The 13,051-nt window shown below is 38.9% G+C and overlaps 1 long non-coding RNA gene across 2 annotated transcripts in view; it reads left to right on the plus strand.

The window, feature by feature from the left end:
* The window catches only part of LOC118164280, a 13,204-nt gene extending 596 nt beyond the window's left edge, over positions 1-12,608 (plus strand). Inside the window, exons 1-3 of one of the 2 annotated variants that reach the window (XR_004749407.1) lie at positions 10-87; positions 851-7,450; positions 11,169-12,608. This is a non-coding gene — a long non-coding RNA (uncharacterized LOC118164280). Of the gene's footprint in view, positions 1-9; positions 88-850; positions 7,451-11,168 lie in introns of those variants that run through there. The other variant, XR_004749408.1, reaches the window with a different exon arrangement.
* Positions 12,609-13,051: the final 443 nt, after the last annotated feature.

Raw genomic sequence — 13,051 nt, forward strand, 5'->3', positions numbered from 1 at the left:
CCCCCCACTCCCGCTTCCCGCCCAGCTCCCCGAGCACGGGAGGAGCCCGGCGGGCAGCGGCTGCTTCTTCCCGCCTCGCGCCATGAGGTAACCGCCGCGGGCACCGGCAGCCGTCCCGGGGCGGCACCGCTGTGGTGGAAAAGGAGCCGCGGAGGGCTCCGAGGGCTTGAAGCCGTTTCGCCCTCACGCCGTGATGGCAGCTCGTCCCCTGCCTGCCGCTGTCCCCGCTCCGTGTGTCCGTGGGGCGTCTCGGTGCCGTGCCCGGAGCGGGGCGGTGCGGTGCCCTCACAGCCCCGGGGCTGCTGAGGGGACGGTGACGGGGCGCGGCCGCAAAAGGCGGACACGGGGGTGAGGCGGAGGGGGCTCGGGGGTGGTTTGCGGCTGGCTGTGGTTTAAAACGAGGTGGCGAACTTCGTGCGGTGCCGCTGCTCTTTCCCGATCGTCCCCAAATCGAGAGCGAGGCTTACGTCACGGTTTTGCTGGGCAGCAAAACCTTTTTTTTTTTTTTTTCCTAAATAAAAATTTCCATGCAACAAGGAGCATTGTTACAGGAGAAGCTGTGAATACATGAGAGAGGCCCCGATAAAAGAAAAAAAATAAAGGAATACTTCACCCTTCCCCAAAACACACACACAGAGGAATCAGATCTCTGAGGTGCCTGCCTGTTTATGTACGAGTGATATAATGAAGTTCGTATCAGGGTTTCTTTTCCTTCCAGAGAGGGGAGCCTGCAGTTAGAAATCCTGCCCCCCCACCCCCAGCGTTTCTGTTTCCTCCTTTTCCTTACCTGTTTTCCCTGTCAGTGAAGGATGAGGATTGTGAAGTGTTGTTTCCTCTTCTGTTGCTGCAGGACTTCTCTGATGATTCAGGAATAAGCGTTGGGAACATTCGGTGCTTTCCATGGGAGGAAGACGCAAGCCAGCCAGGCCCCGGTTCCCTGCCATCTTGAGCCTTTCCTGGTGATTTGCTGCAGCACAGATAAGTATAAAGCACTGAGGGACTGGAGTCACTGTTTAAACCTGACTTCATTTCAGTGTAAATGACCACATGAGACTGAGATCAGCAGAGAATCAGGGGTGAAAGAGCAGAGGTGTTTAAGGTGCCTCTTCTAAAAGTACACTTTTGAGTATTTGGTGATTAATGAGGTTTTTGGAAAAGTCTTCTCTCCACATGTGTTTATGTTTATGTGTCCTAACAGAAGGTGATGCGCTATCTTACGTGCCAGATAGGCTTTGGATGAATGTGCATCACCTTACTGATTTCAGGGGTGCTGTATTAATACAAGTTAGTGAAGAAAGTAATCCAGCTAAGTTTAAAATAATTGGAATAATATTCTCCATCTCTTTCAGTCAGATTTGCCTTTCATGTTAACGTGTGTTTCATAATCCTATAGCTCTCCATTTCATCAGTACCAGACCAGGATCTCTATTGTAAAAAATGAGCAGGGAAAAAGAAGAAGAAAAAAAAACACCTCAAAAGGCAGTCTTTTTACTTTACAATCTTTATTTTCATGTTTAAATAAATTTAGGGCACAAGCTCATCCTATTTTTTTTAATGGGCAAATTTAGCGTTGTTCTCTTAGACTGATATTTTATAAAGCCAGAAGGTTTCAGAAGGAGAATGTGTTCAGTGCACCAGAACCCTTTAGAGTTTTGATAAAAGACACGATATCGTGAGTAACATTTCCACTTCTGTTATTCTTCTTATATAGTACTGACAAGATTGAATCACCATTTTTAGCTATTCTTCAGCAGAACTCGTAATCTATCAATGTGTCAGCTCAACAGCAGTTTTCTCTTCGCACTAATGTGAACCAGAAGGTCCAGATATCACTGATTTTGACAATTTTATTTTATCTGAGATTGCATATATTGCAGAACTTCGAAGAAAATGAATTACAGAACCTATTATGTTTTCCTAAAGATGTACAAGACATAAAACATGTCCTCTAAAACATTTTACACTCATTTGTACAGGATCACATTCCTAAGTTCGGTGTTTCATAAGCATTAGGCTATAAGCACTTCAAAATAACAAGTTTAAGATCACATGTGGGTCCTGTATCTTTTTAAATGTCTCACATTGCCCTCTGTGTTGTTACATAATGCATCATAAAGAAATACGTGCCTTCATTCTGCTTAAATCGCTCGGGCATGGATAGTGCTAAGCCTTCTTGCAAGTCCTTGTTATGCAAGTCCTTGCTACTGGTTAATAGCTGTCAGCTCTGCGTGCTTACTTAAAAAACAAGGTAACTGCAGACTTTTCGTGAAGCTCATTGCGTTTCTGGAGTTCACAATGAGTCAGTTCCCGTTGCTTTGCTCCCTTCCTCATCTATAAATTAAATTATTACGAACAAACAGGTTTTTCCCCATTAGAAGAATGTCCCATTCATTCCACTGTATCACAACATAATCTGCTTTTTCTTTAGTTGCATCTATAAGCATACCACATTATGAGTATCTGAATACACTTCTGCAGTGTCAAAGCACAAGTGGAATAGACCAGAATAAAATAATATTTTTGAAAGTCTGTCAAAAAAATTCAGACATAAAACTAAATACTGAAAAAATACGTAGGATAGTAAAAATCCATGAGCAATTTAACAAAGTGAAAAGATAGCAAATAATCCACATAGGCACTAGGTAATATTATGTAAAGTAAAATCTGTGTTACACAGTATTAGCAGCATTCAAATGAAATTGATGAGGCATCTGTAAAGAGCAGAAAGACTCATTTTTAAAGCTAGGATTTTTCGATGTTCTGTATTTCTTTACTTGGGAAGTGGAATTTTCCTTCTCTTTTTGTAAAGGCACAAAATTAACAACAAGCACTTTAAAGAATTAGGTGCATTGCCTGGTATTTATACATTTTTTTCCTCTATCAAGCATAGATCAGTTTTGGAAGAAAATCAGGAGAAACATAGCTGCATTTGCCGATATCATAGAGATTTTTCCAAGTAGCCTCTCCTTTAACAAGGCCTCGGTTTTAAAGATACTGAAATAGGAATATCCCAATATTCATAATACTGACTACATAAAGAAAAAATTTGCTCTCGGTTTATAGTTGTATAAGTAGGCAAGTAGTAATTCAGTGTAGTGTCACCAGAAAAGGAGGGCTCTCTTTCATATTCCATTTATCAGTTTAACAATCCCATATTGCATTTTTACATTTTTTCCCTTCTGTTGCTCTTGAAAATTTGGGGCTCTAAATTATTTGCTTATTTCCCTTCTCCTAGTAGTAATCATTTTAAAAGGTCCAACTATGTTCTGTTCTGGTTTTGGTACAACATGTGAAAAATAATATTTTTTATTTCTTTTGTAAACAGGTCAGGGGAGAGGTCTGCACTGTAAAATGGTATACCTACAAAATTGTACTCGGGTGGAAGATTAAATAAGAAAGAATAGCTGAGAGAAGTCATTTGTCACAGATGTTTGTGCAGTTCTGTGTTTTGTTTTAAGCTGAATTCATCAAACATACTAAGGAGTAATTTATGTCTGATACAAAGTTTTCATCCAAGGAGCCTAAGTAGGTTAAGTTTAAACTGTCATTTGAAAATACAGGGAAATTCTATGGACACACACAAGAAAGTAAATTGGAGAATGCTATTTTTGCAGCCTCTTAATTGAGTATTGAGGCAAAATGTATCAGAATTAAGTTGCTGTAGAACATAGTTACTTTAGTTACAAAATGTTTTTGTCTACCAAGCACAAATACTTTACCATAAATGTTTGAATTCTATAGATTATAAAGGGCGCCTAATCACAAAACACTGATATGATCATATCTGATGCTGAAGTGGCATATACTGCTTTTACAATATTTCAGAAGTTTATAACATAAGTTTAGTAATTAAACTTAGAAAAAAATGAACAAGATAAGCACTAGCACTTTTTTTTTTCTCTTTTTTTGAGGTGGGTTGATTATTGGATTTGATAAAGTAGAACACAAATGAGAAGGCCCAGGAGTTGGATTAGTTCAAAAAGGGAATTTTAAAAAATGAGTATCAAACTCATTCTTAGTTCCTTATTAGTTGCTATCTCTTTTAATACAATTTTCCCTTTTGTAAGTTTCTTTCTCTCTTCCCTCATGAATTCTATGCTTCTGCCCCAAAAAGGAGAAATATAATGGCTACAATTAACTTCAGTTTATTGGAGCAAAATTATTTTTTTTCCTCAAACAAAAATATATGTATTAATTTGCTAGATTTCCAGCAAGTTTTACATACATTATTTCTGAGAATAAGGATACCCACTTTATGCAGCTTGCTACAGTATAGTAGCTGTAATCTAGCATTTTTCTCTTTTGTAATCAGATAGTCAGAATTGACAGCCTGTTTGCTTTTAAGTGCCTGAAAACTAACTTGGTAACACTGTTTTTAATACAATAAATATGGCATTTCAGTCTGCACTTCCTTTTTTAGTTTTCTAAGTAAATGTTGACCAGACCGATTATCAGAAAAATCAAGGCTTACATAATCAAGCCATACATTTTTATACTCTTCTTTCCCTTCCCCCACTTCAGCCTTCATTTTTCTCAAAAAAATGAAAATTTTCAATTAGAAAATTACGATGATATACTAATGGTAGACACACTTTCATGAGACTGCGTAACTAAGCTATTTGTATGAATTCAGTAAAAGAAGGCAGTAAACAAAATACTAAAACCTTGAGATAGCTAACCTTTGAAATTACAGTAATTATTAAATTCAGCATTATCTAGTGTGATGTACGTGGCTGTGTGCCTTTGAGTCTCATTTCTTTGCTTGGAGAAATAGGGTACTTCTCTTTATTCCTTAGTCAGAATAATAAAAATAAGAACATCCTACCCCCTTTTTTTTTTTACTCACCGTAAAGCTGATGCTCCTTCATAAAAGCGTTGGTTTAAATATTCAGCTTTCGGAGGATGTTAAATGATTGCTGTGGAAAAAGTATATAGCAAATGAATTGAAACTCTGTCCTGCTAAAATAATTACAAATTGAATTAATTGGAAAGAATAGTATTAAAATTTCATCGAAATATGTTAACATGAACTCCTGCCCATAGGTGGCAGTCAGCCTTCACAGTCGTAGGGATGCCAAACTTTTGGTTCATGGTATTCATGCTTATGCTGAAATGAATTTGATTGGGTATGCGTATGTGCATGTACAGAACTATTTAGATGTCTGTTCTGGGAGAGAGGGAAAGAAATAAAATGTTAAAATGAATTATTAATTAGGAGAAATCCTAATTACCATATATAAGCAAAATAAATTATAATTTCCTGGAGAAAATATCTAAGTAAAAACACACACCTTAAAGAATCAGTAATAATTCAGAAACAAGCAGGTGCCCCTACAAATTGAGTAGAAAGGCAAGTATCTTGCCAGCCTCAGAGAGCATGACCTCATCCTGTGCCCAGTCCTCTGAACTACATTTCTATTTCATAGTCCATTGTCTGCAAATTACAGAAGTGCTGCAGTGATGACATTCTGTGCTAGAAATCCCAGCAACACGCTTCTGTAAGCATACAGCAAATACAGAAAAGGTACTAGGAACGAGTGTATCCTTTCTGCCGTGGAGAGCCAGTCAACCTGTGGCCTGTGATTCCGATTCTCTTCACAGAGCTTCCATTGACACCCGTGGCAGCACTGCACAAGGGGAAGATGCTGCCAAGGAGAGCAGAGATCCACTCAATTTTGCCCTCAGCTTCTTTAGGGCTTTATGTGGTTTATGAGGATTTCCTTTTGCAATATAACTAAGGAGGCACTTGGGACCCCACCAAAACTGGAGGGGATAGAAGGAGCTAATAAGGCCAAGTTGTCTCAGTCTAAAACAAACAGAGCTGGTGAAACTACGTGTGACATACTAAGGCTATAGAGCTCTCGTGAGAAAAGAAGACTGAAAACTAAAATGCCCGAGTAGGTAAAGTCATATTCTTTTTACTATTAGAGCTACGCTGGGATTCTTTTCAGTTAAGATTAATCTAATTCTGTGTCAAAGTAGTCCACTGTATACATTTAACTCAATCCAGGAACTAACACCTTAGAAAATGGAAAATTTGAAAAATACACCATTATTTGTTGCTACAGGAATGCTGTATTTTGATGCAAGATTAAGGGCTCAGAATTGAACAGGATGGTGCAGCATTATTAAAACAGAAGGCCTAATTCTCCTTATGCAAGAGTAGCAACTACAAACATCGTTGTATAAGCCGAAGCAGTCAGTATGATTTCGTAGTCAAACAGGGTATTTCCACATACATGCAACCACTACATGACTAATTAGATACTTGCATATGTGCAGCCCCATTTATTCCCCAACTATAATAATTATGAGAATTGCACTTCACATTAATTTACACTCTTGTGTAACACAATTGAATGCAAGATAGCAGGTGGTGATAAACTGGCTGGTGGGAAATATGTTAATTTGATATGCATTTGGAAAATCAAAGCTTTCAGACTCAGTTCTGGTCTTGACATAGGAAAGACTGGTGAAGACCTCCTCAGTCATAGGCTCTGATCCCAGCTTTTGTGGACATCCATGTTGTACCATGCAAGTTATTTGCAGAGGTATCGAACTCCATCTTGAAAGTACCCTAGTCATAAGGTTGCTCCTAATTTCCATTCCTCTAAATGGTTAAAGATTTCTAATAACATGTAGTCAAAACCAGCTGACGCCCTCGTGTTCTGTAAACGTCTTTGACTTCAGTTTAAATAGCCTTTCTCTCTCCCTAAGTAAAAAGTCCTTTCTAACCTGTCACCCTTTGAGCTTTCATAGATTACTTGCTTTTCATATCTTACTCCCCAAACCTACTCAGCCTTAGTTCTGCCAAAATAACTGTGCTGTACCTGTCACAGAAGAGGATGCCTTTACCCCAGCCATTTTTTAACCCTTCTTTGCACCTTTTCCACTTCAGTAAATCTTTTTTCAACATGCTGAATTAGAAGTATGCACAGTATTCCAGGTAAGATCTTGTCAGGGCCTTTCATGGTGGCATTAACACCTTCCTAGCCCTGCTAGAAATACAGCAACTAGTATTCTGATATTTTAACTTTTTTTTTTAATTCTTTGCAGAGCTACATGCTACCAGTATCTCACAGGCCCTGAGGACTAAATGAGACACCTAGCTTACCTTTTTTTATGGATGCTGATAGCTAAAGTGCTTGTTACTCATTCCAAGGTTATGACCTTGACCTTTACACTATTATAATGGTATTGCATGACAAGGGTGTCAAAAAGCTTTTTACAAGAAGGGTGTCATCAGTTTCATCCAAGCCCCAGGCTTCCTGTGAGTTTTCTGGCATGCCCAGATTTGTTCAGGAATCTCTACACTTTGCACGACTATCGACGTGAGCTGGTACATGCACCTGATATGGTGAAGGACTACAGATAAACCAGATTGGCTCGTGAAACAGAGTTCTCTTGAGTATTGCATTACCTCTGGCACATCACAGTACGTTATTTCCAGGTAAGTTTTCAGAAAGCCGTACACTGCTTCTGACTTAGTGTCCTACACTGGCTTCATTTGACAGCTCTGGGAGCAAGAGACCAAATCTGGAAATATTTTTCCTGGATCAACAGAGATGGACTTAGTGTCACATTATATTGTTTCTATTGATCTAGTAGTTTAATCTCCAGTTTACAGATTATGTCCGTAAGATTGAAGGGAGATCAGGATGTACAAGGGTGAGTGGCACTCACAAATAACTTGTAAAAATAAGAATTAGATTATGCTGGAGGATTTGGGTTGTTGTGTTTCTGAAAGTTAAGTAACGTTATGACTGTCTCTAATTAAAGAAGCAAAAATAATTTTTTCTTGCCTCTCTTTGTTTTCCCATGGAACTGGCTGTATGAAATTTGTCTTGTGGCATTTTTTCGAGCAATTTTATTTGATATATTTCTGTTCCTGCAGCACAGCTAAGAAACGTGACCAGTGGGGTTTGTCTTTATAGTGAAAATACCATAACTGAGAGCTTTTGCTCAGTTCGGTGTGTGCCAGGTTCCAGGATGTTGAATCAAACCCATCATGTAAACTGAGTTTTGTGCCCTTTGTTATATGAAATTTCAGTCCTCCTTTGTGCTAACAGTGTCCCAGCTTTGTGTCATCAGCTGATCATATGCTTAATTCCTAGGTTAAGGTACTCAGTGAAAACAATTAATACAATCTGTCTGGAATTGTTCTGTAAGTAAGTCTACTAGTAACCTTTCCTTAGCCAGAGAGTTCCCCTTCAAAACAACTTCACAGGCTTATATTCAGAGTTTATTTAGTAATTGCTGTCTTCCTTAGCTTAATTCTGTTTTTGTTTTGTTTTGTTTTGTTTGTTTTTCAAGTAGTGTACTAGCAAATACTTTTCCTGAATTCCGGTAAAGATGAGGCTTACTCATTTCCTTGATTTAGAAAAGTAGTGCTTTTTTTGTTATTGGTTGGATTTTTTATTTTTATTTATTTATTTATTATGTGTGGCTATTGTGACATAATCTAAGGAAAGCTTTATGGCATTTTTCTTATTTTCCATTTATTAAATTTTATCCTATGCTTCCTTGTGTCTGATTTCTTGATGGGTGGTCCCATTTTTTTCCAATATTTTAATCAGCAGCTCTGATTATTTTTAAAATCCTGTTTGAGTTGGCTGCTTTTCTACTTGGATCCAAAGACCAATCTACAAGTTTTCCCACCCAGGAATTAAGAAAGTGGGAACTGAACTATTTTTTTTTTGTCATTTTACCCCCATGTAAATGATACACAGAGATGTTGGTGAAATAATGGATTTTCCTGGAGTTTTTAGAATGTAACTGAGAAGGCCACAAAAGCTAGAGCCTCTAAATCCTGCAATTTGCTGTTCCAGGATTTTTGCACTTCTCGTCTAGCTGTGGGCTGATCATATCTTGACAATTTTATAAAGTCTTAGAAAGTGAGCAGAACTACACAGCTTCAGTATGGTTGCTTCAAGTTAAAAGACAACTTTTTAAAACCTCAGGTTACATTGAAATGAAGAAAACAGGAAAAAAAAAAATCTTATCTGGCAGACCATACATGTAAAAACAGAATTAAGTGTATCAAAGGATGAATTTGAGGAAACTTTTGCTGGCTAACATGGCACAAATTTTTATCCGCGGCTCTAGAGAAAGGTACAGGTAAGTACAGAGCATCATGCCTGATGACTAGGCTAGGTGAAGTAGTTCAAGCATAAAATTAGTGAACAAATGGGTAAGTGTGACTTAGGGAAAGAAACAGGCAGCTTCTGCAAAGGGAAATGGTGCCCCACAAGTCCCTCTGTATGGGGAGAGGAGATCTGCTTGAAGCACCTGTAAGGAATTGACAAAAGATGTTCAACACATTTTACCGAAGAGTCTCAAAAAATTAGACCACGTGAGCGAGGAGGCTGGCTCTCACATGCATAAGTCCCACATGAAAAGATAGGAAGCGAAGAACAGAAGCGATTGCTTGCTTTCCATGGTGATGGGAGGTTAATGGTGGAGTCCCTGATTGCTATGATACAGCATACTCAGAAACATTCTGGAAAGGGGCACGAACAAAACTTGCAAAGTTTACTCTCTACACGAAGGTGGGAGGAAGGAAGGCATCATGAATCTTAGTGCCTGAGCAACCATGAACCTCGGCATAAATAACGGCAGCATGATACCCATGGGGAGATGACGGTTTGTCAGCTGGCTGCTACCACTCGGGAACAGTGTCGTGGGGCTGTAATAGATGCTTCCCTGAAAACATCAGTGTGCTGCTCGGAAGTGGTCAAAAAAAACAAGCAAAATGTTAGGATTTGCAAAGAAAGGGACGGGGAACAAAATTAAAGAAACAGACAAAACAACAACAACAAAAGATTATGGTGCTACATACAACTTTTCTAACACTTTCAAATTACTGAGTTTCTTCACCATGCCTGCCTTTAGCAAAAATGCATAGCAGTGGGCATGTTTAAGAAGATAGCAAAATCAAAACTAGAAAGCCAATAACAGATGAACGAACAAAACCCACCGTGCTAGAAGAAAACACATCCGCTTTGCATGCTTCTCCCAGCCTTCAGAAAGGCTGAGAGGAAAGGAACTTATGCAAGACAGCAGCTGGGGCACTACTGAGAGCATGCTAAGCAGTGATGAGGACAAGTATGCAGAACTGTTTATGCTCTGACCCTTATTTGCACCTGCCTTCCCCTCTATTATCCTTCTAGATCACATCTATTAATAATTGTAAAGCTGTTGTTGCAATGGCATGCTGAAAATCATTAGTCAGCAGGAGAGAGCATTATCACCAGAACTGTGACATGTACATGCAAAACACTGGGTAAAAGATGTGGCGGCAGACTGTTGACATGGTTTCCTAGATGAGGCAATCAGGAGTACCTTGATGATCAGGGTTAGTTAGTCCTGTGATTAATGACCCTCATGAACAGTAGCAGCTGCACTGGTGAAATAGGCTAACAGCACATGAGGTGTGAGTTGCTGTCAGTACAGAAGAGGACTTGACTGTCCATTGTAAGTGGATGGCTGTGTAATAAAAGCAGGTAAACATGTATTTAAAAAGCATGTCAGCACAATAGGAAACTAGTAAGTGTTTCAGCTTCTGATGGGAGATCCCAGGCTGGACTCTACAACATGGACATGAGTGTCTGAGAAGGTCGGGGGATGACCCATAGGCCACTGGTGTGATGCAGCTGTGAAAGAAGCAAATACAGGTCTTGGTTACAACAAGTGCAGGGTTTCCAGTATAACCACAGCTTTCCTGACCACATCTCATCTGCAGCAGCATCTTGTTCTGGTCACCTGTGCTCAGGAAGTGTGAAACGGCCAAAAGTAGAAAGAGCTGTTCAGGACAACATGGAGCTTGTTTTGTGAGAACTTGTTAAAAAGGATTACGTTCATTAACCTAGTAAAAGAAAGACAGAGGGGATGGTTTTAAAAAACTGTGTGAAAGAAGTAAACAAAGATGGGAAAAGAGCTAATTGCTACTCAAGTGGCAGAACAATGAGTAAAATTGAAACTAGGTGGGTTTTAGTTCTGTGAGTAAGGTTGCTCTAAGAACAGCTTGTCAATAGGAATAATGTTCACAGAAACTGCATTTAAATCAAGACGAAGTCCTCTTAAGCCCAGTGAATAGGATTATTTGACCTGGTTGCCTGCCCCAGTAGAGCTTTGAGATGATCTTCCTGTTCTCTTTCTGTTCTATTTAGGGTTGCATTACAAATTCCCCTTGCCCCAAAGAGCTCTCCCTCTCCAACTCCCACAGCTTTTCTCTCCTGTGCCACTCAGGTACCTGTGGAAAACTGTGGCCAGCGAGTAAGCAGATCCTTCACAAGACACAAAGAGTGATTGTGGAACTGGTGTTCTGCCAGCAGGTCTGCCATATGTATGATGAATGCTAACATTTTTCACCACTGTAAGGCAGCAGCAAGCATTTTTAAGCACAATGATCAATTTTGTTCTCTAGCATCTAGTTGAACATCAGTAAATACGTTATTAAGAGGCTTGACAGTGTGCTCCTTAGCAATCAAGGCCAAGATGTAGCCAGATACTCATCTTAATCTCTGCAGACACATTTCAAATGAATTTTTACAGTGCCTGGAACAAAGGTCCCTGGTTTGAAGGGGGACACCTGGATGATAAAAGCAAATTAGAATTAATAATGCATTGTGTTTACGGTGGCAAATTGTCATCTAAAGACAGTGGTAAAAGCTTGTAGTATAGGCTACTGCTAGAATCCTATTAACAAAATTGCTTGCTTTAAATCACTCTCAAGGCTTAAGGTAGGATGTTCTCTTGTAGGCAATGCTTTCTCTTGAATATTTGTATTTGACTCCCTATTTATGTTCTAGCAAGAAACTAGTCAATACTGAGAGGAACTGTATTTTGAAATAACTCCATTCTATCGCAATATTTTTGTTATCATTCCATCCTATAACGTTACAGATAAACTTCCACTTGTACTCAGCAGAAATACAGGACAAGGGCAAGGCTCTATACCTGCTGCAGAGTTGTGTCCAGGGAGGAAGGAAATACTAACTTTGGATAAGTCTGCTGTCTCCTTGACTACTCAGTCCTCTACTTCTCTGAGAGATCAGCCTATACTTCTACAATGTCAACTTTCTGATCTTCTGTTTGCTGAAGTACCTTTGACAGGAGTAACATTATTCCCATTTTTATTTTTGTGATTCTTTAGAGTTTCTTACAGAACCTGAGAAGTTCAGTGAGCTCTACCATATATGAAGGTCAAACACAGCAACGTATGCTACAGAAATGGATTTTAGTTTTCATTGAAATTCACATTTCTAGTCAACCTCAGTTCACTACTAAAGCATTTTGGTTTCCTTTGTCATCTAGATTTTCTTTTTCTTTTCAAAAATGATTGAAACGTCGGTGGAATCCTGGCCTCATTGCAGCACTGCAAAGCGTACAGACAGCCACACTGAAATGAGGGCCAAAGTTGTTTGAAGCTCAAGTGAAAGCAGTTTGGGTAGTGTAGTTGGCTTACTGCAGCCTTCTCAACTATGTACTTCAGAAAGCCGTGTAACCGATATGGAAAAAAAAATAAAATTAAAAAGCCCCACATTTATCACCTTGTACAATGTAACCACAAAGCTTTTGATTAATAATAAAAAAGACTGAATTAAAAACTTTAATGACTTTTTTTTTTTTTAATTCTGTACTTACTATAACTGATAATTGACTCTTACATGCATGAAAATCATACACATATGATTCTGAAAAAAAAATAAATGGGTGCAACAGTTTTGCAGACAACTATCCACTATTTCACATGCTCCAGATAGCTCCTGAATGGTAGACCAATGAAATCTGAGTTAGATGGCGTGAAAACTAACTGCATTAAGGTATTTATTAGGAATGCCTGAAGCAACATATGATGGACTAATTTCCAATAAACCGTATTATCAGGTATGAAGTAAATTCTCCATAAATTAATTAATAGTCTGTGGACATTCATCTTCAACCTATAGATTATTTTCCTTTTTTTAAGGAGACGACAGCATGTAAAGCCTTTATTACTGCAATAACATGGCAAAAAATATAAGGAATCAGTTAAGCAAGTGCAAGCGAG

The sequence above is a fragment of the Oxyura jamaicensis genome, chromosome 3, assembly GCF_011077185.1.
Source record: "Oxyura jamaicensis isolate SHBP4307 breed ruddy duck chromosome 3, BPBGC_Ojam_1.0, whole genome shotgun sequence".
Taxonomy (NCBI): Eukaryota; Metazoa; Chordata; class Aves; order Anseriformes; family Anatidae; genus Oxyura; species Oxyura jamaicensis.